Below are 19,867 nucleotides of genomic sequence, written 5' to 3' on the forward strand. Positions count from 1 at the left end.
ACATTTGGAAATATACAAGAGCCATATGAATGATTTATTTGATCACAGGGAGTCAATAGAGAGTCAGTCCTCTCGTCCAGGGAAGAATGCTGACAAACTAGCTGTTTTAATTACATGCACCTGAAAATAACTTTAACAGGAATCATTGAATACAGCATTCAGCTCACCGTAATACATCCATGGTTTCACATGGTCTTCTTTAAACACGGTATGCAATTTGATTAACATTTCACACACTGTAGTGTAACAACATTGACTATGGAGATAGCTATCTGTAAAAACAAGAATCAAGTAGCTGTAGATGCATGAAGACACTCGCAGAAACATGGAAGAGATTTTTTTTTTTTTTTTAGCGTAGGTCTACACACGAGTGGCCTTCATAGAAATGTATTGGGAGTCATCTTCAATCACAGTGGCCAGCTCTATCTAATACACCCACAGCTCAGCGAGGCTACCTGGTCCAAAACATGTAGCCTACGTTTGCAAGCGATTCAGTCCTCTCATTGCTCCAGACTGATTTGGTAAATTTGGTGATGAAATACAGAATCTTTAACAAGCAAAAAGGGGAGTAGAGAAATGTTTAAATACATATGTGCTAAGGCCAAAATATTTAAATTATATAAATATTAAAAACTCTAAAATCAAGAAATTCAAAAGTAAAATGAGAAAGTGAAAGATAAAAAGTTGTTGTTCATCATCTGAAAGAAAAAGGTTGTATTCTTTGTTTTTAGTAATTTATCTTTTGATTTATTAAATATTAAACAAGTACAAAAACCTTCTACTAACAGTTTCATCATCATGAATATGACTGTCAGTTTAAGCCTGTTTGCACGTGCCAACATCTATTCCCCCATACATCAACCTTTCAACACAACTGAAACTCTGTACAATTTTCAATATTGCATATTTCTCACTGGCTGGTGCAGTTATTGCATTCCAACCCAACTTCCCAAATGCAATAAAAGTAAGGTTAGTAGTGAGCCACTGCAAATAGCATCAATCATCTGAATCATGCTCTTTAAACCCCTCCAGGCTCTGCTGAAACTCTTGCACTCGTATGCGCTTTCACTTACACCAATACAATGATCTGCATTTCCGTTGGGCCTCTGCAAGCTCTCTGTCCAAAGTTTCTGAGGAGTTTAGTTTGGTTTTAAAGCATGCTACTCGTTTTGTTCAGAGATTCCTTCACTCATTGGTGTGCCCACTTGTCATTATGGTGTGGAACGGGTAGAGGAACAGCTAAAAAGACATCAGTATTTTTTCTTTTTTTATTAGTGCGCTTTTGAAATATGTTGCCTTTACCATCAGACCAGCACATGCACGACTCAAAACCCACAAATGACTAATTTCCCAGATATGAATGTTTTCTTGATATTGATGGAGAACTCTGCCATAGCTTGACCTGTAAATGACAATGCATTGGAGATGAGGTACTGGAGATATTTTCAAAATACTGGTGGAATTTTAAAGATATCAATACAAAATTCTGACCCTACCTAACTTGCCGTGATGCATATTTTTACAGTGTGAACTCGATTTGGGGTAAACAGCTCTACTGTATAAACCAAAACAACTCATACTGAGGGCAGACAAATGTAAACATTTTGTTCTTACGTTATGGAAAACTTAGAACTGTATTTACATACAGTATGAGCTGGTACAGAGACATATGCAGAAAACCCGAAGGATGTGTTCACACCAGCTGAACCAGCTGTTTCGACTGTGAGATCTGACACACGGACGCCACATTGCAGAAATATCCCAGGTGGAAACCTGCTTTGATTCTCTAAAACAGAATCAAGACAATCCAGACAGACAGTTATGCAACATCTTGAGGTATTTATGCACAGTGTCCGTTTTACATGAATTCATCTGTCAATATGGAGATTCTTCCAGTTTCAATGAACCACTTTTGAAATATATCTTCACAAAAACAACTTGCAATTTGCATGGGTTGATTCCGGACTGGCTGCTTCACGTCCCGGCTCCGACACGGCAACGGGAGCTAATCGCACCCACTCTAAACATTGCTTGTTACAGATGAGCTGCAGTGTATTTCAGAAGCATCCCAGAAAACCCTGCTTTGCAAAAAAAAAGTCTATTTTTGACAGAAGCCGTGTCAGGCTACACAGAGCAGATCAGCCAGGCAGGAAGTCGGACAGAGGAACGGTGCAGAGATCCGCTCAATTTTCAGACTCACGACTGCCCTGCATCAGATCACTACATCACCGTTTAACCCCCTGGTCCTTCAAGAAGGAGAGGAGATGCGTTCTGCTCCTGCTGACAGGAACTGTATGTGAAATAAGATATGAAATGAATATAGAAATTACTTTCTAGCAACTAAAACATTACACCACAACAAAGGAGCAAATAATAAACACAAAACGGACAAGAAAGACATCTTTTAACAATGTCGTCGACGATGCTTGAAGCATAAAAATTGAGGAATGAAAAAAATTAGGAAATCAGAAGTGGACAAAATCATGCCGACAAAGTGCTTCACTTCTCAAAACCTCTTGGTGAAGAATGAATCTGTGCAGGACGCAACAAAACAGTGAAGCAGGCGGGACATGATAGACCCGTGTCCAGTGGAATCCCCGGGTAAAAATATCTGCTACCAACATCTTAATGGTGTTGTGGATTTGCCGTGCACTATAGGACACTTCTTAGTGTCTCTTGCTGCATAGCAACAGTACATTTTGGACACAACCTTTCAGCTGCTCTCAGGAAAACGAGCGTCCAACATGTAAATTAAAGCAGATAAATGATGCCCTTTTCTGAAAGCACAAAGAAAGCGTTAGTTGAAGCAGATTCCTTCTCTTTGTGTCGTGAATTTAAAAAGCCAGTGTCTGCCCGTTATTCCCACTATGTCCTCATTATTTATATAAAAGGTAACACTTTTTTTTTTCCAGTGAATTTAAACACTCTTTCATTGTCTGGGCATGAAACACTCAGGGTAGGCAGCAAGGCAGAAGCACAATGGACTTGGCAGAGACGGCCGAGGCAGAACAGTCAGTGAGGAATTCCCCATCAGTGTCTGAAGTGAGCTAACCTTGCGTTTTTTTCTCTCTGACTCTTCCCTCCTGGTGAGAGTCCAAAGGAGGAAAGTTAACTCTTTAAGTGGCACGCTGAATATCTGCTTCAGTTGTTTGTTCGATGCACAGCTCTCATAATAATGCATTACATCCCTGTAGACTGAGCCTGCAGAATTTACTGATGGTCGGTTACTCTCTGTAGTCACCACCATGCATTTCCTCACATTAGAAATGCACCACTTATTTCACAGCCCCCCTAAGCTCCATATCCAGGTAGTTAAATACAAAGTACTTTCTGTTCACATCCCAGGACAGAAAATAGTGTCTTTAAATTTAAGATGCTTCGCCATCTGTATAAAATGTCTGTGGTGGTTTAGAAATACCACTGACCACAGGGGGGGAGGAGGGACAGCAGTGTGCCGGTTCACTGAGAACGACAGATTCACACAAACACAGGCTTTTGAAAGAAAAAGAAAAAAACTCAGGCAGCACATTGTCAATCAATTTCTCCCTCCTAGCTAGATAAGTAGGCCTGTTTTGAAGTGGGCGTCAAGAAGGCAGGTGCAAGTCATCCCTCATCTCCTGCCATGGCAGAGCTCCCCTTCACAGTCTGACTGACAGCACTCTCTAAGCCAGTACTTTTAGAGAAGCTCTCCCCCACCACTCCTCTGACCTTTAAAGAACCGGCCCATTGGTCTTTTGGTCCAAAGTAAAAAAAAATAAAAATAAAACAAAAACCGCAAAAATTCCATATGTCCTCACTCTTATAAATGAATGGTTACATAGTTATAGTCAGATATTTTGAGATATTTTCATTTGAACTTTTTTGCCAAGAGTTAAATGAGAAAATTGATACTAGTTTATCTGTATCAGGCTGTGAGACAGAGCCCGTTAGCTTAGCTTAGCATAAAGACTGGAAAAACGGTAGTAGTAACTCACGTCTTGCAGTATATTGTGTGGGAGTACTGACTGGAGTCAGAGCTCCAGGAAGTCCCTTCATGTAGGACGTTACACCCCACAGTCTAAATGGGGAGTGATTATACTAAAGTTTGTGGAGTCAAAGCCTCAATTCTCTGAATATTCACGGTACCAGTGCTTACTGTATGCTCAAGGTAGGATTACCAAAGTAGGCGACTGCTCAAGATCCCTCGGTCAAAACAAGTGGATTAATACTTGGAAATGTTTGTTGGAAATTCGCACCACTGGAATAGAAAATTAATTATGCCTACGACTTTGTTACTTTAGTTTATATTTCATTTATGTTTCTGTTCCAAGTATTTACCACAAAGAAAACCTTGGGGCAAGGGAATATTAATCAATCACAGGCAATGATTAACAATTATTATTATTATTATTATTATTAATAATTATTATTATTATCAGTGCACCTCACTGTTGTTTTCTTTATTTATTTACAGTGCGAGAAAACTGGAAAAGTAGTAAATATTCACATTGGACTAATTGATAAAAGTGACTTATTTTAAATGATTCTGATCTCTCAAATTATCTTGAGTAATAAGTGATGTGTTTTTTGTTTGTAGAGAAGGAGACGGTCTTGGTGGAGTCAATACATTGCTTTCTTTTTCAGTGACACATGGTTTGAATTTGGTGTGCTCTGCTTCTGGGACATTTGTTTTTGATACAACTACTTGAAGTCACTAGGAAATGACACTTTGAAATATGCCTAAAGACTGACGGCTTTCGACTGAAAACAAATATGATTGATATTAAATGAAACTCCTGGAATACAATAAGTTTGCTTGTCTACATCAATGGGCCAGAAGAAGAGCTGAAAACCATAGCCAGTTCTAAAAATGCTCAATCGTAACTCCTAACAGAAATAAAGCGTAACGATGCTTCATCCATTTTACTCTGTGCAGTAAATGTACGCAACTTCTGCATTTGAGCCTTTTGGAGGGCTTTGGAAAACCACATGGAGGTTCTGGTACCGGACCACTCGGGAGATAAAGGTCACATCTGGGTAGCTAATCACATATTATAACTGTGTGTTAGCGTGGATCCCGCTATGACTTAACATAACCACAATAACAATATTTGAGTGTGAGCATGGAGCACTTATAGGACACGCAGATGATTTCACTTAGGAACTTGACCAACTAACTTCTCCCCCAAAACCTTTTTCTCTGAAGCAAAAAAAATAAATATCTGAGCCTCAATCAGCACTATCACATTTCAAACTCCATTTACACCACACTGACACTAGAGCAATGCCAAAGCGGTGCCAGCAGAGAGATGGACGCAGACATACCACGGGGGTATGGAGACCTTGACCGGAGGAGAGCAGCCAAGGGGAGGAGCAGCCGGAGAGCTGTCTGGGCTCGACCCAGCGAGAGCCTCGTCACAGAGCAGCAGACTCGACACTGCACCGCCTCCAGGCTGCCGTATTTACCCACCCACCAGCTCAACAGCTGTTTATAACTCACTTTTAGCACACAACCATCATCACTCTGTGCAGATGAACCTTTACGAAGTTACACGGGGAGTGGGAGGTGTGTGTGGGTGTGTGACTGCGTCATTTGTTACTCCTTTTTTCAATATCTTTTCAGTTTGTGATAATTAAAGTGCACTACACTTTTCTATGAATTCCTCTGTGATTTCTCACCACTTACTCTGCACACTTTCATATTTGGAGGGATCTCGATGTAGTTTTGATCATGTTCATGAACTATTATATTTATTTGAAATAGTGTAGGTAATATTGATGTATCTGTGGAGACTCAGTGGGAATAATGTACTGTAACATTGTCATGGTGTGTCTGATAGGAACACAGAGGCAAAGGGATTTTTTTTTTTTTTTACCTTTTAGTCAACACACACACACGCAGAACAAAACTTTGCTCAAAAGTTCTCCAAAACTTTGTCTTACATGGTGTTAATTCCATGTGTCAGTGCTACTGATAATATCAGGAATCACATAGATATTAATTGTATAAACTGCCACCATCAGTTTTTTTTTTTAAATAATAGCTGCCATCACAATCTGGATAGGAGAAGTGTTTTTCTTTTTTTTCCCCTGAACAAGTCACTGGATGAAAAAAAGCTTTTTTCAAAGCTGAAAATAGCTCATTATGTTTGTGTTTTACAGACTTTTGGCACAGGTTAGTGAAAGGTGTTACTGCCAAAAATGCTGCGGGGCCAAAACGAGTGCAACCGAAACATTTGGCGTCAAAGAAGTTGTTCTTGTTACTTATTTGGAGGGAAAAATATACAAGTATCTGGCGACACTGCTGACAGCTTTTAACTCTCCATCTCTGGTGAATGATTCTACTGTATGACCAAACTTAAATATTGTTTTTCATGATTGCCTTTATTCAGACGGAGCAGAGTGAACAGACAGGAAATGTGGGGAAATGCAGGGGATGACCTGCAGTAAAGGGAAATCAAACGGAGGACTTACTGATGACATTTACGCCCACGTGGTACAGTTTGTGCTCTAACTACTTAGCTGATGGGTCGTCCTTATTTTTTGACAGGCTACATCTCAATAGGTTGATTTATTGCAGGTTAATCGATTTGTTACAGGTTTCCTTTGGGTAAATCTTTAGGTAAATCTAAAATGTTTTAAGGCATCTCAAATGAAATTGTTGACATGCAAACTATAAATCTGGCCTCACTGATAGTTTCTGTTAAAGGTTCACATTTCTCTCTATTTTTATACATATCTACAATAAAGACACTGTGAATCTTTAATTGAGTAGTCAAATTTAAAATTATTGCATCTTCAAAAATGCCCATTTCTTTATAGGCTGTTCAGAGTAACTGCAGGCAAGGCTTTGCAACTGGACTCAGTCCTGATTGTCTCCCCTCATTAAATAACTGCGAACGGTTTCCAAGCAGGGCAGCATTACACTAGAAAAGCGTCCAGTAGTGGGATTACCTCATTTGAATTAGAAGAGCTGCTGATGTCAGTTGATAATAAACATATTGGGACTGACCTGCCTTTATTTCAAATCAGCCTTTGACTGACCTGCATTTATTTTTGTAAAATACAATATAATGAATATTTGTTATCCCAAGTTATTTATATTTGAAAGAAGAAAATGTGATATAATAGAGGCTTTAACAAAGTTTGAGGAAAATCTGCTTGAAAAACATCTAAGATGTCAAGACGCTTATGAAAATGTTACAACTAACACAATCAGCAGCACACCATTAAGACCTGCTTACTGAAACCTTAACTAAAGTGCTGCACATCTGTCATTTGGATTGAACAAGATCTGCACAGCGGACAGCTGCCAAAGTCAAGTAGCACATCGGGCCGTCTTTCACAGTAGTCTCCATTTTGCTGCCATGTCTTATTATGTCTTCTGCATAACAACTGGCTGCTCTGAGTCCAGATATGTGTGTGTGTGTGTGTGTGTGTGTGTGTGTGTGTGTGTGTGTGTGTGTGTGTGTGTGTGTGTGTGTGTGTGTGTGTGTGTGTGTGTGTGTGTGTGTGTGTGTGTGTGTTTTTGTGTTTGCATTAACAAAAGATAACTTTACTATTCCTTAATACTTTACAGAGTGATGTTCTAATATTACAATTCTTTCTGAATTTCTCACTTTTCAGGAACGTCTTGAACAATACAATCTTTGAGAGCAAACCTCTTTATCGTGGCACATATTCTAACATGCTAATTACCCCACACACAGTTTGAGTTCATTTATTATGCATGAAATAATCTAATATGATGACTGTGATAATTATGCGCACACAGATAAGATAAAAGAGTAGTAACCAATTATGGCACGGGAGTTGGGAAAAGTAATTATTCTTTGTAGTGGAAAGAAGTCTCGGTTCAGAAAATGGGTTCGGCCTGTTTTTCTTTCTTTTTTTCCACTCAGTTCACAGCTCTAAAATTAACATGTGGAATCATGTCTGTGCTCCCTGATAATGTTTAGGGATATTTTCTTGATTAAGTATCCACAGATATGCCCTGTTGTTTTAAGCATTTAAGGATGTAGCATTTCACTGAGTGACCAAACTGTAAAAAATGACCTGTAGTTGAACCTGCTTCAGCAGCTGAGATGAACTGCTTTTTCGCATAGACTCATTTAGAGCAATATGTCTGTTATGATAATTATGCAAGCTCACTCCTCGAGCCTTTTCACACACTCCAGAAATCTGACATGTTTACATTAGGACTTGAAAGGCAACGTGACTCGATGTCTTGAGTCTCGTCGGCAGCAGCAAATCAGAAAGGACACTGAAAGGAAGGAGTTGTGTTTTCAGTCGAGCGCTCACAAATCAGACGTGTTGAAGAATCATTAAATATTACCACTTCTAAAATCAGAGCTGGCGTGCGGTTAGCCCACACCGCTACACAAACACACTTAACACAGTACAGCTTTCTTTGACAAATTATGTGCCTGCCACCACAAGTCACAGGAAACAGAGCCTCCGCAGGGATTTCATTTTTCTCTGACTGTTTTCTTTGGTTTTAATTTTTTTTATAAATTAAACTTTTATGTGATGGAACGTGGCAGCCTATTTAACAGGGCTTTATATGTCAGCATGCATTTTACTCATTGGCATGGCAAGAAATGTTTCCCAGCTGCTCTTGGGTACGTTGAATAAGACGCAAACTTGACTGAGTCACTGCTGCAGGCCACAGAAAAAGACACATGAAAGGACATTTCATAGAGGGAGTAAATAGGGGTTATATAACCACATATAAACACAGATTTCAGTTTTTTTTTTTTTTTTTAAAGGTGCTAATGCCGAATTTGTGCTCCATAAACAGACTATCTGAAGGAGTTTTGTCTCAGTGACATCTAACTAAAACCACATTTAAGTGACTCAGGAGCACACACGTCATCGTCACACTCATCCGGAAACCTCTGTCCCCCATTTCCCTGTCCAAGTCTCCCTTGGATCACTGTAGTTGACTCATGATTACTTGCAGAGTCTAAGCTTCAGGCCAAACATGATACTCTGAGACCAGTTAACAAAACCCAGAACTGAGCAGAAGACAGCTCTCGAAAACAATACCACATCACTTCTAACAGGATTGTCAGGTTTTCAAATTCACACCAAACATCACCACAACCAGGAACATTTTCTTGGAAGAAATGCTTTTATGTAGGTGTTGTTCCTGCATTCAGAAGACAACACACAGATGTGAACAAAGAGACTAAACTAACCATCAGCTCTCCGTGTGCTGTGTAGCTTTAAACTGGACGTTAATGTCAGCAGCGCTCATGTTTCCTTACACTCTCAGCAAAGTCATAATGTTCAAATGTAATGAAGTGAGGAGAGGAGAAAGCAAGGGCGATGGATACGGCCAAGACAGCAATCACCGTGCATTTATGGGAACAGCTGATGTTCAGAATAATCAAGCTACTGTATAATTCTACAGAAATTACTTTCTTTACAGACGTGTTTCTCCAGACATTAAACCATGTCAAAACATGTCTGCAGTGAAAAATATTACCTCACAAGATTCCTTGTCGAAAAACATTAAAAGAAACAATGCACAGTGCGTTTTCTGCCCTGACAACACAACAATATAAGAGACGTACAGTAAATGATTCGAGGCCATTTTAATTGGACCCTCGGAAGACAACAGCGTAGATAGAGTGTGCTGAGTTGGTTATCATTTAAGTAATTATTATTATAATAAATATAATTTATCATGTCAGCCAGCATTATGGCGAAGAACGTTTTTCACAGGGAACAAAGTGTATATTTTAATTGGTTGGGGTGGATGGCGGTCGCACAAAGCGCAGGACATTGGCTAAGGTTTGGGAAAGATTTTAATTTTAATAAAGAAGACACATCCTGTTTTCGGCTTCAAGTTATTGTTGACTTCTTCAAAATGTAGCCAAGACCATGATCTTTTTCTAACCCTGTAAGAGCTTCTGTTCCTAAAACATAACCATGAAAATCATTATCCTGTTGGTTCTTCCCATTATGCCAAAACAGTTCCAATTCACCACGACTATTTTCATTAATGTAGTAAAAATGTGTGGGAAATTTGGTGAACACAAATGCAAGCACATCTGTGGCACAGCGTGGTGCAAGGGAAAAGTAGGAGGAATAGATCTTTGGAAGGTGGGCCGTAGCTGATTTCAATCATGGCCAATCAAATCAGCTTATTGTCAGGTTTGTAATGTCGAACTTTATGCACGAGGAAACTGACGTACTTTTCTGTTAGTTTCAGCCTCATAATGACAGAATTCATGGAACTGCAAGTGGGCTTCAACGGGCTGATGATGTTAAATTGGCTTGGGAAAAGGTAACTAATATTATAAAGAACTCTTCCTCTGGTATTATGAGAACTGCTGTCCAGTGTAGAAGGCAGTTCAATGATGAGATGAAGGGCAAAACAACAAATTGCTTCCTACAAATGGCAAACACTGACATTAATTAAATGAAAAAAGAACACTCATCCAATATACTGAAATCAGGTGGTGGAACGATGTTGTGGAGTGAGCAGAAGTAATTTACACACACACAAATCCCCCAATGCAAATCATTTACTAACAGCACTGATAGAGAGCAATGTGCTCCAATCATTACTGATGTTATAGTGTTAATAAATAAATTTGATCCAGAGATTTAAGTGTGCATAATATACTTTCCGATTAATAACTAAATGGCCTGAGCTGTTGTGTGTAAATTAGCCACACCATTTGTACATAAAAGACGCCGTGTCAGTCCGTGGCCTCGCACAGCTGCCTAGATTACTAAATCAGATGAGTAGGTGAAAAAGATTTAAAGTTGTTTCTGCTTTATGTGTAATTTAATTGCAAGTCATTTGTTGTAAACCCAGGTTGCCTTTTATATTGTGTGACTGAGATCGGCTGCTGCGTCATGACATGCGTCAACTGCCTGAGTCACGTCCAATTCAATAGACAAGAGTCAGTTTATTTATATGATTAACTGAATCACAAGGTTGTATTTCATAAATCTTCTTTTAATCATTTATCTAAGTGGGATGCAGTACGTAGCATATCCACCACACCTGTTTGTGGGATTTTGAATCGTTCTGTTCACGTGCGCTCTGCACACTGCAGCTACGAAAACAGCCCTCCATCAGATGCTCTGTACTGAGAACTGGTTTCAGCTGGCGATCGAGCAAATGCAGTTCAACCTCAAAATTGATACAAAAATCACACTGCACCAGTGCATTTTTACCGACACTCCCTTTGTCGCGCCGTTCCACTCATCTCCGCACAGCTGGCTTCACGTTGAGCCACAAAAAGAGCAACTCGGCACAAGGGCGGAAAAAAGCCACTTGCGCTGCACTAAAATGCAAATGCACCTGGATCTGCGCATGGACCAAAAATAGAGCTCTGAAATTGCTCTCTGGTATCTTGCACCAAGATGTTAGCAGCAGATCCTCTCAGTCCAGTTGGAGTCATTATGTATGGGACTGGTTTGAGCGTATGCTCTAACATCCTGTCAGCCACTCAAGGTTTGTCCCTCCTCACACTGCTGACCACTGCTGACTGGCGGCGCCCCAACCCTCGCTGTTTGAGAGATGCTCCGACCCAGTTGTCTGACCTGACACCGTGGTCCTCGTCGAAGTCATTTCTTCGACATGCAAAACGTTGACAATGAGAACTAACTGTTTGCTTGGCGTATAATTAATCCCAGACCATAATATGCACTGCTGGTACTCGATACTCAACGTATACTTGTCCTAAAATGTACGCTTTATACCATTTAAAAATAAATAAAACATTACCTTTAATTTAGCATTGGGATCACTTCAAGTCAAAAGCTACGGAACAGTCCAGGGCAACATGGGACTTTGTACTACAGTGTCTGAGGTATTTTGATCCTTTCACCTCTCGTATGAATCCAGTTGCACGGAAACATCCTGGATGCCGCAAGTATTAATGAAATATAATCCAGGAATAAAACAGCGTGGTCCTCCTTTAATATTTCAAAAGTGACACGTCCAATGAAACACCATAACAGATGTAGCCTTCCCATGGAAAATGAAATGCACTTTGACTGAAGCCTGTGCTGTCATAAAATCATGACACATTTATAGCAGGGGACAGGACTACATAAAGGGAGTCATTTGCAGCTAAGAGTGATCACTAAAAAGCATTAAGGCAAATTATTCTGTCCTTGCCACTGTACAATACTTTTACTAAAGTCACCCGAGAGCTTATACACGAACAAGTGTTTCAGCAGGCATCTGCAAAGACCACTTTGAGATTAACAGCAAGGTATACAAATGGATTTGAAGAGAAAGCCGCTTTTGTTGAAGTCTAATACCAAAAATAAAGGAACAGCCATAGACTGAGGGAAAATAATGTCCTTCAGATCAATGGTGTCCTGGAGTGCAATAGGCTGAAACATTCAGATGGGATGTGAGTGGCAGAAAGAGTAACACACTTGAATAATATCTTTGGAGAGGATTGTGGAAAATGGAAGCGTGCTCCAGTAAATAGCCTTTTGGAGGTCACAACTTTAGCACTGGTGCATTTCTATTCACAGTGCAGCAGACTTCAATGGGCTGCACTGCCAATAATCAAAGTAAGGTGATCTCAAAAGGCCATCTACCACCATTTCAAAAAGGCACATTTTTCATCTCCAGTGAACCCTTCTCACAAGTTGCCTTTTGTCTCATTCTGTAGCTCACCTGTGTATTAATAGTATTAAGAGTGAAGAAAAAATAAAAACTTCAGGTGGTCAGAGAGGCAATAGCACTTCAGAACGGTGATATAAGTTAGCTTAGTGTTCATAGAAAAAGCTTGTCGATGTGCACCTGGCTGTAAAACGCTGTCTGTTTGTCTTCATCTTTGTAATAAAAGTTGCTCTGACTCAGAGGAGGAACAACAGCTCTCCTGCTAGCAGCAGCACTGTAGGGCTGAACAACAGCTGGTACTGTACCTGCAGCACTGAATGACTGCGGCTTAAATAAATGAAGAAACAGTGGTAGCATAATAGCCATTTTACTAAAGGTGTCGAGCTGCAAAAATACATTGGTATTTTGCAAAGCCACTACCGTAGTCTATTGTATTAACATGTTACTGCGTTGTGCAAAGTCGGTGCTGTTAGCATAAAAAAAAAAAAAAACAGCCCTCATGTCACTAAAAGAAGTTCTTAAAGCGTTTTACTCTGTGGGAAATTCTCAACAGTGGCGACAACATTTTGGCCCATGCATTTATTCATTTCTGAAGGGAAGAACAAATATGCAGCCATACAGTGCTTGGTAGGATTTTCTCTGCTATGATCTGCTGTTGAATTCAAATCAAATATTTTGAACCTCACCCAGCTCAGCTGTTACCAGGACTCTAAAATATAATAAATTCAGGATTTACAGGCAGGCTTCATATTTCTCTGTGTGAACCTCTACTCATTTATTAGGATTATCTACATTCCACCAGAGATAAGAACCAAAGGCACAATGAGGTTCAGACTCTTGTTAAAGGTCTTCAAATGCAGAATATATAATAAGCTGTTACTAATTTGATTGTGTGCTTGATCCTTGAATAGTAAACCGCTGCGGTCTAAAAATATTGTGTTTTAATTGTTTTCGCTGCAAAAATAATGACATCAAAAGCAGTTTATACTACCACTATTGAATACTGCAGACATTAGAGAGTGGAAGCAGCCGAGTGTTGGAGATACACTTTACCCCCAGTAAACACCGTATCTGTGTGTGCGTCCTGCTGACGAAAACCCAAAGCTGTATTGGACTCCACTCCATGCCAGGACTTCGACTCACTTTAGGGAATGTGTCCCTGCTGGGTTTTCATTTCCTCTGTCTGAAAAAAGGAGTGCAATCAGAGCACTGATGCTAAAATCATTACCTAATGACTAAAGCCTTTGTATGACTCCCTCCATGCTGTGGCGTTCACTGTTCGAGCCCACATCTCCAATTATTATGTGGTTTCTAAAAGTTCATTTGAGGGCTGTCTTCAATCAGTGAGTCACATTCTGAAGACAGACATGGATTTTTCTGACTTTTTTTTTTTTTTTTCAGCTGAAGATGTTTGGATGACACATAATGAGCTGTTAGAAGTTATACTAAGACAACATGTGATCACATTTGTGTAGTAAAGCCACACACACACAAAAAAAACTAATATCTTACGACTGCATTTCCATGTAATTAAATAGTTTCCCCGATTATGTTTAGCCGTGATTTAATCACTGCTGTTTGACTGTCAGACAACATTTTTAGAACGAATGAAGAATCAAATTCACGCATCTGAGCCAACAGGAGGTTGAGGTGGTGGGGAGGCGTACAGGTGGATTATTTTCAGAAGCAGTATGTTTTTGAATGGCCGAGGTGACACATTTATGTGTCTTTATGTTTATAGGAAGTGGTTCGGTGGGGGGAAGACCATGACTGTAACACCAGAGACCAGGGTTCACATTAAGACTCCTGTCTGTGGTTCAGGCAACAAAAACACTTGGGGTCAAAGTGAGGGAAAGATTATGGTGTTGATGAACAAAAGTGTAAACATAACCATAAAAATTGTGTACTCACTGGAAGTAAATATTCTGCTGCATGGAAGGCTGCTTATTTTGCCAGAAAACAATATCAACAGTCAACATACAGTAATTAACAACATTGTCTCAGCATATTGATAGAAAATATTATCTGGTTGCAATGACCTTCCTATGAAAACACATTTCTTGTTGCATTTGATTTAATTATAATTTCTAGAAGATAGGGGGGAAATGCCCACTATCAAGGCACTGGAAGGACTAAACCTGCAGGAACATCATGAACACACATGGCTAATGTTAGAAAGCGCTCTGTGAAACCAAAGAGCGAAATACATCGCAACATTTTGGAGAATTTAACGGTAAAATCACATTGCATTTAGATTTTTATTAGCAAACGATAGGAATTCTAAAATTAACTGATTCAAAGCAAATTGTATTCTGCCATGTGTAAGGACTTAAAAGTGTTTGTACATCTATCTCAAAGGTTTTCAAGGTTTCGTCAATAATTTCAACGTATAAAACAATAACATTACTGCTTAGTTACGGTCCTCAAACCTGTTAAAGTCCTCCGCAGCATGTATTTTCATTACATCTGTGTCCTTCCAGAACCAAAGCTTTGTGATGTTGACAGTATATAAAGAATCACTGAATTTGCTTGCTGCTCCTCTTTAAGCATAAATCAAGCCAATCCATCTCTCCGACCCCGCTCCCTGGTGGCTTACTTAGAGCCATGCCAACGCAGCACTGGCTGCAGAATGAGCAGGGGTAAGCATGCAATGGCTGTCCTTAAGCTGTGCTGTCTGCCGGCATAAACAGGCCTGTGCCTTCTCTTGAGAGCAACAGGGATCAAGAGGGCTTAGTGGGCATGACCTGTGAGGGCCCAGACAAGGCCAAAACATGCAACGCAACAGAACTGTCTTAAGGACTGCCGCGCTATTGAACATGAGGAGACTAGCCTACATCACGGGCAGGAACAGGACCGAGATGCACTCCGCTGAGGATACCCAGCAGACTAAAGCCTCATGAATAATTCTGAACATCCTCAATGTTTTCCAGCCTGATTTAAGAAAGTAAGACCCTCGAAAAAATAACTAATTAAATATTTCACAATCTGATTTCTAGGAAAAAGAATCGTGCAAAGTACGTCCGATTAGTCTTACAAGACACCCCCCCCCCACCCCCACCCTTACACATGCAACACAAAGAAAGAAAGAAACCTTAGATAGTCTAAAAGAAATGATGCACTGGTTTCTGCGGCACCATGCAGGGCAGAATTAGAGGCAAAGGCGAAGGAAATGACAAGACATTTGCTCATGGTTTAATTTCCTCAATTGCTTTATGGCCATACATAAATGCTTAAATTGGTTTGTAACATATGCTCTCCTCGCTCTGTTTACTTCCTTCATTCAGTGTGACTGAATCACTTTATTAGTGATTATCCCCCCAAAAGCTGCAGGAATGCACAGCATCACACCTCATCATGTAATTTACCCATATAGGAGGAATGGGAATATGCAAATGGTGTCGTAGTATTTCGCAGCCCCAAATATGCCCCAGGGCTGCTTGTCCAATGACACAAATCATCAATTAAGATCCCAGCAGGGTTTGGTGGATAAACTAAATTGGCATTATCCCGTTCTGACAATATGTAGAGCTGTGTGGTGTACATCACAACAAAGAACAAATATCTCTGAGGGTGATTGGTAGTGATGCGTTTCCACTCGTGTGTGTGTTTGCGTGTGTACACTGTCGAAATTCATACCCAGCTGAGTCTGACAAAGGTACACAACCATTTGAATAGTGTAAAAGGTAACAGACCTTCTTTTGCTCTTTCAACAGCAACTCACAGCAACAACAACAGCGTCTTTCAAAGCATTTACTTTCACAGGGGACGCGAGTTTAGCTCCTCATGGGATTTTACTCTGCACCTGCCGAATGTTTTTGACGGAGAGAGCTAAAATGGTCCAAATCGCCATTGTGATTTCTCAGGGAAGCAGATGATTAGTAAACAAATGGCTCATGCATATTTAATTAAGCTAATGTACTCCTGATGCTCAGACTAGGGTCTTAGTTATGAGGGGCCTTTAGTTTGACAGATGCCAAAAAAAATTTAACACTAAAGTTAAACCTCCTGAACTTCACAGTTAACAACTTTCAATATCCTTTTCTAATTCTTGTATTTGCTAAATATGCATGTGTTCCAGTGGGTGTATGTAATATTTGAGGGGTACAGATCACCCATGACCTGAGTAAACTTGCTTTGAACCACAAAACTACCAAAACACAGCAAACTAACTGTGAATCTGTGTCTTTCCAGTTCTAAGAACAAATCAGGGCCTGAGTGTTGAAGACATACAACTGTACGCCGGCTCCGACAAATCACTCACAGGGTTTGGTGCCAGTCAAACACGGAGTCAAATAGTCATTCAGGCAATTGTGGAATAAACCAGTCATCTGAAATAAAAAGTGGTGAGTGGCGCACAAAGAAGGCCCCTGTTCTGACTGGGGAGGTTTTGCAGGGCAGCAGGCTGAGAGTAAACATTAGACCTCAGTGAGATGCACAAACACTTCAATCAAGACTTCATCAAGAAAATCAGACAGAAATAAACTCCGCAGACTTGACCTTTTAAAATACAGACAGGGGAGGGAAATAGGTGTTATTTTGAAAAATAAATACCAGACAATGGCTTTATGTGTAAGTGTGTCTGTATATATATATATATATATATATATATATATATAAAAACAGCAAAGTTATACTATATAGTTATATATATATATATATCGATTTTGTTTTAATTTGAAAAAATTCTGTTTATGAATTGCAAACAGAAAATGAGAGACGCCTGCCACAAATTATAACTTAGGTGTATGTTCACAGAAAAGCTTAGTTATTCAAATGATCAAAGAAAAATGTTAATGATGCATTTAAAAAAAAAAAAAAAAAGCTACATTTCGGAGTGGAGGTGTTTTTTTTTTTTCTTTTGAGTTTGATATTGAAATGAGGGGGTCATTTGTTTATTTGGTCAAAATCAAAAACAGACACAAGCACGCACACACACACACACACACACACACACACACACACACACACACACACACACACACACACACACACACACACTGTATACAATACATTTTATAATGAAAACAAAATAGTGAATTAACTGACATAAAAATGTAGTTATTTCCCACTGAAAGTTAAACCACCACCCACTTCGCTAGTCAAAATAAAAACCTATTTACAATCACACTACTGGAACTTCAACATTAAGAAAATCGGAGTGGCAGTAAAACAACACAACGCGGTTTTTGCACTGACTAACACCACTACGTATTCATTGTTAATTTGCAACTAATCTGAATGCGATGTGGCGTTCCGACAAGGCAGTGGAAAAAATAAAATAAAATAAAATAAAAGACTGTCAGCTTCCTGCAGCGAGGCAACGCGCGCATTCTGCCCGATCCACTCTCAGTTTTATTCTCATTCTTTAAACTACAACCTCCGGCACAAAAGCATCCGCCGCACAATAATATTAAAACGAAGAAGAAAAATACGTCCTTGATATTTGCATCACAAACATTACCGAGACATTTCTAAAATCCCAAACGCCGCATCAAGTAAAAGACAAAAAAAAAAAAATCCACTCAGTCCAGCACAAAAATGCATCTCCTCTTCTTTCCTTCTCTCTTTTTTCTCCCCCTCCTCTACTCCCCCCTCCCTTCCCTCTCTCGCTCACTCTCTCGCTCTCCCTCCCTTACTCTCTGTCTCTCTCTTTCCCTCCCTCTCTCTCCCTCACTCTGGCCTGGCTGCTGTCTGACTGTATGAATAATGTCCTGCCTTTTGTAATGAAGGGGGGGAAAGGGGGGAAAAAAAGGACGCTGAAGTGGTAAAGCCCTGCTCCCATGCACTGACATTGAAAATGAATGACAGCTTACCTGCATGCCAATCTTCATCAGACTGACACTGGGCTGACAGCACAGCCTATACTCCTCCACACAGCCGGTGACGTCAGCCATGCCAGGCCCCTCCCACCTCCATCTTCATCTCCGCTCCCCGTTTTCCCAACACCGGGCTGCTGATGCCTTCCAGTGTTCATGGGAAATACGGCAATCAGACGTCGGGCTACACGAGAGCAACGCAGCAAGCCTGGGAACAGACAGCATTTCTATCCAGGTTGCACTGACGCTGTTGGCTCAGAGCAACTAAAAAGAAAAAGGAAATCAATTATTTAAAAGAAATAACAATTGCAAGTATTAGTCTACTATTATTATTATTATCATTCGTATTATTTGGCTGCTCCTGATCAGCTTGGATAACACAAAATTATAGTTTTTTTTTAGTTCATAAGGATTTTTCACAATCAACCGAAAATGCACAATAATTGCCTTCATTATCTTCCACTGGAATAAAGGCTGACAAATAATAGCTTCATTTTTCCCCTGGTAAATATGATATGACCGCATATTTGAGGGCAAGGTAACAATGTGTAATAATGTCCATGATAAATTTGAAGCCCATTTAATAACATTATCATTTTCAGGTTCAGTAGCCTATTCAAATTGCAGTCACTGCAATTGCAGACAACTTTATCCTGAATCATGTTAAACTTCTCAGTTATAGTCTGAGACAAAACCGGCTGCATGAAATCCCTTCAAGGTTTGTTTGTTTATGTACTCGTCTAATACAGGCAGGCTATTCAAGACTTCAAGATTTTCATATTTGGTGGTGTGTGATGACACAATGTTTTTTGTTTTTTTATGGCCCACTATATGCTCAGTAATACAGCGCAATCAGAAGAACCTGGACACCAGGTTTTACAAGAATGACAGGAAAACGCTGTATAACCTGCTCTTTAACTTTTAATCTGCTTGATTGTGCACATAATATCAAATCACCTGAGGGAAAGTGAGGTGTGCAAAAGGAGGACACCAAACTTTTACATTTTTAAACGTTCAGTCATCCATCACCTGACATTTGTATCAGAATCATTATTAAACGTTGGATGCATGGATCTTACAAGGGTAACCTAAAAGCAACATGCCTTGTTCCAGTAAGCACCCAGAGGCACCGCCACTTGGAGCGCGTAAACGCACGCACTCACGTGTTGGATCATACATGCCTTTGAAACGCGGATCTGCCCAGACCCCTGTCGGCTCGCATTGATAATTACGTGCTCCCAAAACACAGTTGGGATCCCAGAAGCAATGCTGCAAGAGTCCCACGTTGCAAATAAGAGCCACAGGCAGAGATTTCTATGGAGACCAAAAATGTTCATCTTAAACACACAGGAGACCTGACTTGGTATTAAAAAAAAAAAAAGAGAATAATGGTAAAATAAAATGAGAATTGGACATATATCCTATGTAATATCATATGGACAGATCTAACTGGCTCAGTGGAGAACAA

At 39.9% G+C, this 19,867-nt stretch overlaps 1 protein-coding gene across 2 annotated transcripts in view; it reads right to left on the reverse strand.

Moving 5' to 3' along the window:
* The window catches only part of LOC138629781 (homeobox protein PKNOX2-like), a 100,650-nt gene extending 82,007 nt beyond the window's left edge, over positions 1–18,643 (reverse strand). The window contains exon 1 of one of the 2 annotated variants that reach the window (XM_069713711.1): positions 18,397–18,643. The gene's annotated coding sequence lies outside the window, so the exon portion shown is untranslated. The remainder of the gene's footprint in view (positions 1–18,396) is intronic. The other variant, XM_069713712.1, reaches the window with a different exon arrangement.
* Positions 18,644–19,867: the final 1,224 nt, after the last annotated feature.

Source organism: Brachyistius frenatus, unplaced genomic scaffold (genome assembly GCF_029030835.1).
Source record: "Brachyistius frenatus isolate BFR_SWC_R1_liver_20210118 unplaced genomic scaffold, ASM2903083v1 Contig_121, whole genome shotgun sequence".
Classification (NCBI taxonomy): domain Eukaryota; kingdom Metazoa; phylum Chordata; class Actinopteri; family Embiotocidae; genus Brachyistius; species Brachyistius frenatus.